Source organism: Nycticebus coucang, chromosome 5, assembly GCF_027406575.1.
Source record: "Nycticebus coucang isolate mNycCou1 chromosome 5, mNycCou1.pri, whole genome shotgun sequence".
In the NCBI taxonomy this organism is placed as follows: Eukaryota; Metazoa; Chordata; class Mammalia; order Primates; family Lorisidae; genus Nycticebus; species Nycticebus coucang.
In genome coordinates, this window is record NC_069784.1 from 39,670,772 (window position 1) to 39,685,048 (window position 14,277).

The 14,277-nt window shown below is 45.4% G+C and overlaps 1 pseudogene; it reads left to right on the forward strand.

Annotated features, from left to right (window-relative positions):
* The first annotated feature begins 1,882 nt into the window (after positions 1-1,882).
* LOC128586728 (glycoprotein-N-acetylgalactosamine 3-beta-galactosyltransferase 1-like) lies at positions 1,883-2,967 on the forward strand (annotated as a pseudogene).
* Positions 2,968-14,277: the final 11,310 nt, after the last annotated feature.

The window sequence follows — 14,277 nt, forward strand, 5'->3', positions numbered from 1 at the left end:
ATTGCCCCAGCAGCTGAGGTTAATCCAGGGGTTTCCTCTCTGCACTTGGTCCTGTGTCTTCTCACTCTGGGATCTGTTGGGTGATGCAAGTCCTACACACGCCTCCCACTTCCCTCACCCCATCCAGGACCCCTTGCCCTAACAGCCCTGGGAGGAAGGACTTCAGGGACATCTGAAAAATCCCACATCAAAGGCCTCAACCTTGGACTGTGATTCAGAGCAGGCTTTTCGGGAAAGCCGGGACAGGAAATGTTTAGGAACTGGCAGTCTCTGGGAAGGGCAGGCGCTCCATGATCGATGATCGGGGCAGGTGTCCTGACTTTAGAGCGTGTCTGTGGGGCAGGTGGTGAGAGATAAGAGAGGTGGCCCCATCACCATGCAGGATAGTGCCCTGGGCCGCCCTCCCAGGAGCTGGGGGTGCTGAGGCCCACCTGGCTGATAGTGTGGGTGTGGAGTAAGGGGGCCTGGCCCACGCTGCCCACTCCCTCATACACTCCTGTTCCTGCGCTCACTTCAAAACACTGCCCACAACGGACACAATGCAGCCACTCAAATCCATGTGGCAGAATATTCCATGATGGGGGAAAAGTTCACCGTGCAGCACCTACAGGAAAAAGGCAGGTTACAAAATGTTAAGATCCTAGTTTTATAAAAACAAACACATACACAAACAGATAAGTAAATTGAAATCACATAAATTAAAACAGAAAAATCCAAACAAAACCTGTAATCGCAAAATCCTAATCAGGAAATATGGCATTATGAACCCAGAAAAACTGCCTGCAAGATGGAGGCTAAGAAGCTCAGCGGAGGCAGCACAGCTGACCTCGTCTGCTCAGCTCACATTCGTTCCCACACCTCCCATGATTAGCTTGTTAAGGTTTCACCGTGATTGTGAGGATGTTTGTCTCAGGAGACTCTGAGGAAGCAGTCACACATGGACAGCAGGTGTTGGGATATCGGTAGAGTACAGCTTACTTTGGTGACAGGATGTTTCCTTTGATGAGTCTCTTAGATATTTTGTTAAGGTGAAAATTATCTTTCTGTTGTTTAAACATTTTAGAGTAAAGACTACTTTGATGTTGGTTTCTGTCAGATAAAGTTAAAATCATCTAGTTTCCTTTCCTGGTACTTCCATTATAAAAATGATTAGAACTGTAATTGAGAAAAAACAGAATTGAGAGGCTACTCGCACTGTTCTCCAGATCACTGGCCTTCTGATAATAAAGCTTGTTTGGACCTAAACCCCGTCTCGGAATAGTGGCTGGACTATTGCATTGTTAGAGTAAAGACTACTTTGATGTTGGTTTCTGTCAGATAAAGTTAAAATCATCTAGTTTCCTTTCCTGGTACTTCCATTATAAAAATGATTAGAACTGTAATTGAGAAAAAACAGAATTGAGAGGCTACTCGCACTGTTCTCCAGATCACTGGCCTTCTGATAATAAAGCTTGTTTGGACCTAAACCCCGTCTCGGAATAGTGGCTGGACCCTCTTGGTCTGGCAACATTTCTGTAAATCTAAACGTAGAAAATGTTCACAGTGTGGTATGTGGTGAAAAATGTTTGTTATAAGAGAGTAATGCTCACTTTTGTAAAAGAAAAAGGTGTAATCATAAAAATCTAAATTTTTACAAAAAATTGTAGCCATGTGAATGTAAACATTCAGCACTTGCTCACCCATCTAAGTGCTTTCCATCAAACGCTCACAGCTCTTTGAGGTAGGTACTATTATTTTCATCTCCAATTTACATATAAAGAAACGGAGGGTCCTGCGGCTGCCCAGAGGAACAAAGTTCTCCAGTCCCGTGTCATCCCCCTTTCTGGCCCCCAGGAGGGGCCAGAGGGCCCCGAGGCTGATGTTAGAAATACACTTTTGGGAGATGGCCTCTAAATCTTGGCTGAATTTTTTAACCTTCCTCTGTGGATCAGCAATAGGATTTTTTTTTTTAATGTTCTAAGCTATTCAGTATTTTATTGGGAGAACAGAGTGATAACCAGCTTAATATTCTTCATAAGGACCCTCATGCTAGGCATTCCGATGGTAATGGAGGGAATCACCTAGAGGGACAAATGAACTTCAATGTAGATGCTAGCCAACGTAAAGACGAGAACACAGATGTTTCTGAACGTTGCTATCAGAAAGCTAAAATTCTTTGCTGGGTTATGACAGGCTCTCAAAATCTAGAGAAAAAGGCCAAGTACGTCAAAGCTACTTGTGTTGTAATAAAGTGTTTTTTTATGAGTTCAGAAGAAAATAAAGACTTCCCTACTGTGGGACTAAAAACCAAAGAAGGCAGAGACCAACTATACTGGAAAACAATGAAAGCTTTTCACTATGTTCATGACCATTATTTGGAAGATGCTGGTTGGTTTATGAAAGCAGATGATACCTATGTCATAGTGGACAACTTAAGATGGGTTCTTTCAAAGTAGGACCCATTTACTCTCCATTTATTTTAGGAGAAGATTTAAGCCCTATGTAAAGCAGGGTTACATGAGTGGAGGAGCAGGGTATGTCCTAAGCAAAGAAGCCTCGAAGAGAGTTGTTGATGCGTTTAAAACAGACAAATGTACACATGGTTCCTCCACCAAAGACTTAGCCCTGGGGAGATGCATGGAAATTATGAACGTAGAAGCTGGAGTTTCAAGAGATACCACTGGAAAAGAAACGTTTCATCCTTTTGTACCAGAACACCATTTAATCAAAGGTTATCTACCCAGACCTTTTGGCATCAGAATTTTAACTATTATCCTCCTATAGAGGGTCCTGGTTGCTGTTCTGATCTTGCAATTTCTTCACTGTGTTGATTCTACAACTATGTATGAGTTAGAATACCTCGTTTATCACCTTCGTCCATGTGGTTATTTATACAGCTATCAACCTGCCTTAACAGAAAATATGCGGAAGGAAATGAGTCAAGCAAACAAAAATGAAGATCTGAGAGTAAAATTAGGAAACCCTTGAAAGAAAAACACGGATGAACAGAGGTGAAATGCCTCGCCTTGCACTGACGGAGGACGTCTGCATTTCGGACGTAGAACCCTGGGCTCCAGTGAGGAATTCTAAGTGAACATTCCAGGAAGAAATCTTCCACGTGAAAGACTATGAACTGAAGCTTTAAATGACCTGTGAAGTCTGTAAAATGTGTTTTGTTACAGTAATATATATATATGAAGAACTGTGTGTTTAAAAAGATGGCTAGGTTGAGAGACTAGAAAAGAGATTTTGTTGCCCCCCCCTCTTTTTTTTTTGAGGCAGAGTCTCACTATGTCATCCTCGCTAGAGCCGTGGCATCACAGCTCACAGCATCCTCAAACTCTTGGGCTTAAGCGATTCTCTTGCCTCAGCCTCCCAAGTAGCTGGGACTACAGGCGCCCGCCACAACACCTGGCTATGTTTTTTGCTGCAGTTGTCATTGTTTAGCTGGTCCAGGCTGGGTTCGAACCTGTCAGCCTCGGTGTGTGTGGCCAGCGCCCTACCCACTGAGCTATAGGTGCTGCCTATGTTGCCTATTTTTGACCACATATATTATTGTCACCGGGAAATTAAAACAATTAAATTTTCTAAAACTACACAGCACCATGTTAACCTACACGTGATGCTAAACAGATCTGCCTTAAAGGAAATTTTAGAAAGAAATATTGTTGCTCAGTGTTAATAAACTTAAGAAATAAGTTTGTTTTTGCAGGATGATATGAATGAACCAACCCCCCCCACACACAAATACAACTTTTGTCCAATGAAAATTTTGCTGTGATTTATAATTGGCAGAAGTTTTTCCAGAAGAAATAGAATAAGAATGGCACTTATCCTAAAGTGCATTAATAAAACTACATTTTAAAACGAGAAATAAATGGAAAGGAACTGAGGCGCAAAGAGGCACAGAGAGGTTGAGTAACTGGTCCCCAGTCACACAGCCACTAAGTGGCAGGAGTGTGATTTGCACATAGGCAGCCCAGCCTGAAGAAGAGGCACTCATACCGCCCCCATCTTAGTTATTTCCAGGTGTGTGTGTGTGGGTTCTTTGTGGTTTTGCTTTCTTTGTGCTTCTCTATATTTTCCAACTTTTTCCCAGAGTAAATGTTATTATTGCAATCAATGCACCTCCACTCGCCCATCACCTCATGCAAAATAAATGGTAATTTTTAAAGTAATAAAAAAAAGATAAAAATGCCCCAGGAAGGTACTTCTTGTAGTTCTAGGACTCTGCCCTGCTCAGGGGTGGTTGTTGAAGGATGAGATCAGTGGCCTAGGGTCTGGGAAGGCCAGTGGGAAGGTTCAGATGGGAGCAGCTGCCCCCATCTGCCATGCAGCCTCTCGGTGGTCCCAGAGGCCTGGATCCCTAAGTCTTGGACTAGGCTCAGGCCTCATTCTGGTTGGCCCTGAGAGGTACTGGCCTTCCCAGAGCTCTAGAAGAATGTGTGGGTACGTTTGCATGGAGGAATCTGGAAGCCTCTACTTGGTTTCTTGGTCACACACACACACACATACGTCTCCCTCCACACAAAGCAAGACTGCCCTCTGCAGCATCCACTGGCATTGGAACCCTCCTAGTGACCAGGAGCACATCACCTTCCGAGTGGTGCAGGCCACAGGGGACACTCTTCATTGTACAGAGCTGGGTATTAGAAACACAGCCTGAACCGTAGCTCGGGTCTTAGCCATGTGGCCTTGGAACCTAAGTTCTCTGAGGTTCAGGCTCATTATTTGTCACAGGGCTGATGATGGCTGTGACGTTTTCTAAGAGCGTGTCTGGAGCAGGGGAAAGGCTCCCTAAATGTGCTCCCAAAGTCAGCAAAGAGACTTCACAAGCCCTGCCTTCTGCTGCCAGCTCTCCCTGTGACACTGCCTATAACAGATCTGATCCTTCAAGGAGTCTCTTCCCCAGGCAGGCTTTCCCCAGCTCCTCTGCCACCATGGGATAGCAGGGCTCCCAGAGAGACTGCCATCTTGATCTCTCTAGAGTGGTTTCTCAAAAGCCTGGCTCCATGGGGATCCCAGGGAAGCCTGATTGGATATGCAAAGTCCTAGACTCCACAGAGAGTCTGATGAGGGAGTCCAGGAAGGAATCCCAGAATCTAAATTTTTACACTCTTCCCACTGTGTTCCATCATCCTCCAGCTGGCAATTTACGGCCTTAAGTGTGTCACACAGAAGCGACTGGTGCCAGGCTGCAGCCTGACCAGCTTGGAGCTGAGAGGCTGTCCCTCTGGCTGCTACCCACCCTCCCCACCCAGACTTTTAGATGTGCCCCATGGGAAGTACTCAGGCTACAGACAGGCAGTGTCACTCCAGAAAAGCCTGTTCAGCACTGCTTCGCTCTGCAATTGAACAGCAGCTGGGGCCAGGAGTCCCCAGCTGCCCCAGCTGTGACCACAGAGGATTCTGTGCCTGGACTGTTCACCCCTCCAGAGCCCTAGGCAGACAGACTCAAAGGGCTCCCTGAATGAGCCTGGCAAGGTTGGCCTGCAGCTTTGCTGCCCTCCCCACTAGGCTGCAGGGGTCTTGCCCTGTGAAGCATCCAGGCCACCAAAGATCCTGCCCTGAGAGGCCTTCCCACAGTTCCAGAACCAGGCTCGGTGGAAGTGGGCAGCTGTGGGACAGTGAGAAGGGGACTGCCCTGGACTTGTGACTGGGATCCAGAGAACTGCAGAGAAAACGCTGAGGCTGACCATGTCCTAAGGAGAATGTAGGCAGCTGTGAGGCCTCATCGGGAGCTAAGGCCCCAGGAGGGCAGTGGCTTCAGATACCCACTATGCCTGGACCTCCTTTCTTCTCAGAATGTAGACCTCTTTATTCCTGACTCCCCCCGAATTCCTGAAAGCTTCCCTTGGACAGGGTATTTACAGATAGCCAAGGCAGGCCTTGTTCCATTCGGCCAGCTCTGACTGTAAGAATGTTCTTCCAGAGGCCAGGTTCAGTCCCAAAATGTCTCTCCAAAGGCAAGCACTTGAGAAGTTTAGAGACAGTATCACACTCTCCTGGAGTACTCAGAGCACCATCATAGCCAGAACCCTTGGGCTCAACTTAAGTTCTTGGAACCTTAGTTTCCTTATCTGTGAAATGGAGACAACCATGGCTACTATTTATTGAATGTGTGCCCTGGCCAGAAACTGTTACAAGCATATCACATGCACAGCACCCATTATTTATTAAGGTTTCCTGACTGTCCCGGAGAGGGGAGGGCTTCCCCTTCTGGACATTACATGAACTGCAACCAGGAAATGAGAGGAGAAGGTTGAATCCTTCCCTACCTTTGCCCAACAGAACTTGCTAAAATCCCTATCAGCACGTCACTCTCTGCCTATAAATCTTTCAGTTGCTCCTATTCTTTAAAAGAAAATCATACTCCTTGTCTTTTCCTGCAGCACTTTGGGTCTGCCTCTGCCTCCTTGCCACTTCACACCCTTCCTATTTTAAACCCAGCTGCAAAGGCTACTACCTGAAGCTCCCTGAATAGGTGCTTCACCTTTCCCCACCTGGCTCTCTCTCCACTTCCCCACTTTTTTTTTTGCCTGGCTGATGCCTAGTTCTCCTTTCCACCCCCCTCAAACATCTCCTCCTCCTCCCTGGACTCCCCTTGCCCTTCACTAGTTTAAGGGTCACAATCTGAGACAGCACACCTCTTATTATATCTCTGCCTTAAGCCTTCCTAATATAAGATATTGGTGCAACCCTAACTTTCTCTTGTACGAGCTGGTGAGATACTTTGAGGATGGGGTTTTGTGCCTTTTCCTTGTGACATCCATAGCCAGGCCAATGCCTGGTACCTAGTAGGGATCACTGAGTCAATGAATGAATGAATGTACAAAGGAACCAGAAGTTAGGAGAGCAGAAGTGGCTGGGAGAGGAGGGAGTGGCCCAGAAATCTGGTCCAAGGAGAGGTCAGCATCCCTTGGACAAATTTCTGTCATAACTGGCTGCACATGTCAGGGGGACTCTCTACTCTTTCCTGCCTCTCCAAGACAGACTGGTGACTATTGGACACTGGTGTTAGGAAGGCAAGGGGCTGGGAGGCTGAGCAGAGACCCACACCAAGACCATCCTGTTCCTTCCCCGAGGGACCCTGTCAACCTCCCCAAGGAGGCTACCCAAATGCTGGTGGATGGATGACATGGAGACATGAGGTGCCAGGACGTGATCACCTTTTTCACTGATTAGGTGCTGTGTGCAGGGCGCTGTGCTGAAACTCTGAGCTGTGCACATTCCAGGATGACGTTATCCTTTGATCTAGCTGCAGATGAGACTAAGGCAGGCACAAGCCACAGGTGACAGAACTGAGTTCTAAAGGACATGTGCAGCAGGATGAGCATGGTTGAGCTGGGGCAGGTGGTGAGGAGGTGAAACTTGAACTAGGTCTTGAAGTAAAGAGAAAAGTCCAGGGCATTGCTGGCAGGAGGGGTATCCTGGGTAAAGGTTGGAGGCGGTCAAGGTACACAGGTGAGTGAGTGCTCTGGAGACAAAGAACAGCTGCTTTACCTGGGCCCTAGGTTATGGGAATGAGTGGTAGGAAAATCTGTTTGGAAAAAGACATAGAAACAGGTCCTGGAGGATTTTGTTGGGCCCAGGGGATCAGGCTTGAACAAGTAGGTGGAAAGGTGAGGCCCACAGGACAGCGTGCTGAGGCTGGTGGTCTTCCCTAGCAATCCCAGCAGCCGGCCAGTCCTGGTGACTTCGTTCCCAACTCTCCAGTTAAGGGACCATCCCTGAAGTGGCCAGCAGGGGGCAGGACGAACTCACGTTCCCTCAACCCAGGACCGTTACTACTCAGGGCTTAGGGTCCTGGGAGAGGCCTGGGGTGAGTGTCCCCTCTGGGAGTAGGAGGAGCAGAAGGCTCAGGGGAAACAGTCCAGCTATGCACAGCTGGGGGATGAGAGGCTGGCCAGCTTGTGGCCCCTGAAGCAGTGCAGCTGGGTGACCTGACCTGAGCAGCCTGGAGTGAGCGTCTATTCTCCCTGGGCAGAGGCTCTCCCACATCAGCTTAGCTCTCTAGCGGTGCCCATTTGCCTTAAGTGTCCCCAGACACTCTTTCCCAGTAGAAGGACCCTCAGCATCATGAGGTGTCTGAATTGGGCCTCTCCTTTGGAATCAAACCAAATCCAGAATGCAACTGGGAGAAAGACGTCTCTTTCCTCTGCTCCCTCCCTGCCTCCCTAAAGAGGATGAGGGAAGGTTGTCAGGATGATGGGAAGGCGTTCGTGTCGGCAGCTGACAACTATTCAATGGCCTCTGTGCTAGGGACAGGGACTGAAAGGTGGAAATCATTCAGCCAACACAGCCTCCTCCCCAGGTCCCCAGTCCACAGAGTAAACAACTCCAAACTCAGCTGGTAAGGGCTGGAAGGGGCTGCAGGACCCCTGAGGAGGGGAGACTACTTCTGCTCTGTGAGGGCTGCAGACGTTTGGACAAAATGATACTGGATCTAGGCTTTGAAACAGGTAGGATTTTACCAGACAGAAGAAGAAAGGACATCCTTAACACAGTAACCAGCATGGGCAAAGGCACCGAGGTGAAGTTGTATTTAGAAACTGTTGATGAACAGATAGAGTTGTATGTGCTTTTTAACGAACACTTGTTATATGGCAAACATTGTGCTATAATATTTGTTTGTATTATCTCTAATTCGCTAGCTAACGTTTCAGGTGCTATGATCCCCACTTTATAGATAAAGAGTCTGAGGGTCAGAGAAGTAATGTGACAATCCTGGTAAGGAACGCAGGAGTCGACATTGCAGTCCTGGTCCCTATGATCCCACTCGACCTCCCTAGGACTGAAGTTAAGGTGTGTGGGGAGGATGGGAATGGGAGAATGGCATAAAGACCAGCAAAGTCCTTCTCTTTCAGGGGACTCCATCGTTCTGGCTTCTGTAAGATCGGGGCAAAAGCCTGTTCTCAAGTAGCCTTTTGTTTCTCTGCCTTTTTTCTTTTTCTTTTACTTTTACTTTTAGAAAAGTTCTTGCCCAAATTCCATTTTTGTGGGTCTGAGATTTTGTCTCGGTCTGGGTCAGAGAGACAGCGAAAGAGGACCCCTGGGGTAGGATGAAAGGAAGAGAGGCTGGGCCAGACCCCCAGAGCAAGTGAGCCTGATCTGGCAAGGCTTGGGCTGGTATTTAAAGGCTGGCTTCTTCCCTCCATTTTTCTCCTCTGTTGGGATAGGACGGAGGTGCTGAGAGGGCAGACCTTCCTTTGTGGACCTCCTCTTTCAGATGAAAGAGCAGCCTGCTCCTCCAGGGCTCCCTTCCTTCAAAAAGTACCTTCTAGGTCCACGTCCCGGGGGACTTTAGTACAGCCATCTCCACAACTTCCAGTGGTTTCTGGTTAGTCTGTTTGGGCAGCTGTAACAAAATACCATAGACTGGAAAGCTTTTAAACAACAGAAATTTATTTCTCACAATTCTGAAGGCTAGAAAGTCCAGCATCTTATTGCTATGTCCTCACATGGGGAAAAAGGCAAGATAGCTCTCTGGGGTCTCTTTTATAAGGTTTCTTCCTTTTTTTGAGACAGAGTCTCACTCGCCCTTAGTAGAGTGCTGGGGCATCACAGCTCACAGAAATCTCCAAGTCTTGGGCTTAAGCGATTCTCTTGCCTCAGCCTCCCAAGTAGCTGGGACTACAGGTGCCCACCACAATGTCCGGCTATTTTTTTTTTTGCAGTTGTCATTGTTGTTTAGCTGGCCCTGGCCAGGTTTGAACCCACCAACCTCGGTGCATGTGGCTGGTGCTGTAACCCCTGTGCTACGGGCACCAAGCCTTTTTATAAGGTTTCTAATCGCCTCTTTTTCTTGCCAGGGATCTCTTTTAAAAATCGACCTAGGCGAAAGACCTCTACAAGGAAAGCTATAAAGCACTGATGAAAGAAATTGAAGAGGATACAAACAAATAGAAAGACATCCCATGTTCATGGATGAACAGAATTAATAGTGTTACAATGACAATACTACCCAAAGCAATCTACAAATCAAATCTATACCAAAATACCACTGACATTCTTCACAGAAATGAGTGAAAAAAATATGTAAAATTTGTAAAGAACTACAAAAGACCCAGAATAGACAAAACAATCTGGAGCAAAAATAACAAGGCTGGAGGTGTCATACTCCCAGACTTCAAAATACACTGCAGAGATATAGTAACCAAAACCCAGTACTGGTTTGAAAAACAGATACATGGACCAATGGAACAGAATAGAGAACCCAGAAATTAATCCACATCTTTATAGCCACCTGATATTTGACAAATATGCCTAGAACACTCACCAGGGAAAGGACAGTCTCTTTAATAAATGGTGCCAGGAGAGCTGGATATCCACGTGCAGAAGACTGAAACTAGATGCTACTTCTTAATCTTCGTAAGAATCTACTCAAAATGGATCAAGATTTAAATGTAAGACCCAAAATGATAAAACTACTAGGATAAAACATAAGAGAAATCCTCAGGATGTTGGTCTGAGAAAAGATTTTATGAATAAGACCCCGAAAGCACAGGCCACAAAAGCAAAAATAAGCAAATAGGATTATATCAAACTAAAAAGCTTCTCCACAGCAACAGAAATAACAGACTGAAAGACAGCCTACAGAATGGGAGAAAATATTTGCAAACTATTCATTTCACAGGGGACTAATATCCAGACTATGTAAGCAACTCAAACATCTCAACAGCAAAAACCCCACAATCAGATGTTAAATGGGCAAATGATCTGAATAGATATTTCTCAAAAGAAGACATACAAGTGGGCAAGGCATATATAAAAACTGCTCATTGCAGCTGAAGATGACAAGTTAAAAAATTGCTCAAAATCACTAATCATCAGGAAAATGCAAATCAAAACCACAATGAGGTATCATCTCACTCCAGTGAGGATGACTATTAATTTTAATAATTGTCAAAAAATAACCAATGACGATGAGGATACAGATAAAGGGAGCTCTTACTATGTGCTCACGATTGGTGGGGATGTAAGCTAGTATAGCCACTATGGAGCATGGTAGGGGGGTTCCTCAAAAACTACAAATAGAATTATTCCATAATTCAGCAATCAATCACACTACTGGGAGATTACCCACAGGAAAGGACATCATTATATCAAAGAGAATCTGCACCCCCACATTTGGTGTAGCACTATTCATAGTAGCCAAGATAAGGAATCAACCTAGATGTCAAACAACAGATAAATGGATTTTTTAAAAAGGTGCTATGCATACACCACAAAATACTATTCAGCTGTAAAAAAGAATGAAGTCTGGTCATTTGAGGCAATGCGGATGGAACTACAGGACATATTAACTGAAAGAATCCAGGAACAGAAAGTTAAACATTGCATATTCTCACTCATACAGAGTTGATCTCATAGAAGTAAAAAGTGGAACAGAGACTACTCGAGGCTGGAATGGTAGGGGAAGATGGAAATAGAGAAAAATTTGTTAAAGGATACGTAACTACAGCTATGTAAGAGAAATAAGTTCTAGTGTTCTGTATGCCTGTAGGATAACTATAATTTTCTTTTTTTATTGAGACAGAATCTTACTTTGTCACCCTTAATAGAGTGCTGTGCCGTCATAGCTCACAGCAACCTCCAACTCTGGGGCTCAGGAGATTCTCTTGCCTCAGCCTCCCTAGTAGCTGCAACTTCAAGCACCTACCACAATACCTGGATGTATTTTTTTTTTTTAATTTGTTTAGCAGGCCCAGGCCAGGTTCAAACCCACCAGCCCCAGAGCATGTGGCCGTCACCATAACCACTAAGCTATGGGTGCCTGAGGATGACTATAATTAACAATAATATGTTATATAGTTTCTAGTAGCTAGAAGGAGGTTGTTGAATGTTTCCAACCCAGAGAAATGATGAATGTTTGATGTGATGGATATACTATTATATCCCTGATCCGATCACTATACATTATATGCCTTGAAACATCACTATGTCAGTCCCCATGAATATGTAGAATTGTACATATTCAATTTAAAAAAATTTAAAAAGTTTAAAAATTATAGTAAGTAATGTAATAGCAGAGAAAGTCATACAAAAATTAAAAGCATTCTTCCCCACCCTATTTCCCAGGGAGCCACTCTTAAAAATTGCTTGTTTATTCCTAAAATATGTTACATATAGGCAAGCAGATACAGTTACAAGTTTACTCTATACATTTTTAAACAAATTCATGCAAATGGAACCATACTGTAACCATATTGGTTTGCAGCCTGTTCTGCGTCTGTATGTTTAATGTCAGATCTTGGACATATTTTCATGTCAGTAGACACTGATCTACTACTCATTTTTTTTATAATGACTGTAAAGTTTATTGTAAAGGTGTGAGTGGTCAGTTTCTTTTTTGATGGATGTTAGCTTTTCTATTGCAAACATCATTTGTATTTATGAACAACTATGTTTGTAGATTAATTGCAGCTGACTAATAATGTATGTGTTTAAAACTGATTATGCTCCCAATTTAAAAACATCATAACAATTTGCAATTTCACCAATAGTGTATGAGAATGCCCATCTCCTTCTATTTTCACTAATACTGATGTCACCAAACTTTTAAATCTTTGCTAATTTGATAGGGAAAAATGGTATCTTGTTTTAAAAATTTAGATGCCTTTAAGAGTGAGGCTCTACTCGGGAGGCTGAGGCAAGAGAATCGCTTAAGCCCAGGAGTTGGAGGTTGCTGTGAGCTGTTTGAGGCCACGGCACTCTACCGAGGGCCATAAAGTGAGACTCTGTCTCTACAAAAAATAAAAATAAAAAAAAGAGTGAGGCTGAGGGGTGGTGCCTGTGGCTCAAGGGAGTAGGGCGCTGGCCCCATATGCCGGAGGTGGCAGGTTCAAACCCAGCCCCGGCCAAAAACTGCAAACAAACAAACAAAAAAAGAGTGAGGCTGAGCATAGCTTTCTACATTTGTTGACTATTTGAAGTTTTTCTTCTTTTTTTGTGAAGCCCCTGATGTTGGTCTTTGACTATGTGCAGGGAAGGCTAAAATTTTTCTCATTGATTTGCAGGAGCTCTTTGTGTATTAAGGAAATAAACATCTAAAATTCATTTTTCCCCCCTTCAATAAAAATTCCATGTTTGGGAAAATGTTGCTGAACAGCAGTTGTAAAGTTATGACTTCTTTTTTCCATTTTCTCCATCTGATCCAAGTATACTTATCCTCAAAATGTTTATCTGCACAGATGGCCAATGTTTCTGCATTGAGTTGATGTAATTCTAGCCAAAAGCAAAGTGTTGGAATTCTTGTTAATCCCAGAAACCTCACCATGGCTGAGTGTAGGATAGCTATTGGCTTTTTGAAGTATTTTAAGTGGCTTAAGGAACTTTAGAGGCCTGGGGCCCTGGGGTGGGAGCTTCGGCCAGCCCAGCTCACTCCAGTCAGGGGTGTGGTCTGCACCTGTGGGCACCCCTCTGTCCAGCTATGGATTCTTCTGTCCTGGTGAGTGGGTTGAATGTTTGCATGCTTTCCCCTTTGTTTGTAGGTGCTTTGGGGTGTGGGTCCTTCTTCCCTACAGCACAAGGTCCCTGAGGCAGGACTGAACCTGCCCTAGGCCAGGCCCAGTGGGATTTTTCTGGCGGCTGAGGAGGGCAGTGAGGAGTAGGGGCAGAAAAGACTGACCCTGAGAGCCTCCCAGCTGGCCCGCCCACTCCTTTAGCTTTACTACCTACTTGGATAAATGTTCCTGAGCCTCATCCTATTCCTCTGAGGGTGAGTGTAGCCCCCGGGCAGGTTGGGAGTGAAGTGCTGGACACTAAACTCAGCCTATAGGTCTTAAAGAGGAGCTGAGGGCATAGAGTAGTGGGGTAGAGTAGGTGGGGAGAGGATGCCCTGTCAGAGGAGGTGGTTTTCAAGCTTCAATCTAAAGGTGGTTTCATTTGGGTGACATGGTTCTCTCCTAGTTCTGAGATGTGTGTGTAGTGGGAGGTAAGGGTGGCAGCTCTGGGCGTTGAGATGTGGGGAGTGGGAAGAGAGGAGGAGAAATACTCCTCTGATAACTGACCTACCTGAGCCTCTGCACAAGGCTTAAGGAAGCTTCTTGGTTTGATTGTTTTTTTAACCCAGGGCTGACTTTTAGAGACTCCCACATTCCTGGGAGATGGGCAAGTGAAGGTGATTAATGGGGTTGGAAGCAGGAGGCAGAGTCTAAGGAAGTCAACAAGAACTCCGAGCTGGCACTCCTAGAACTCCAGACTCCCAGCACTGTGGCCAGATGTCTTGCGGGGGACTGGTACCTCTCCTGAACCCAGGATGCCCACCTCTGGGGGAAAGGGAAGGTGATCCTGGCT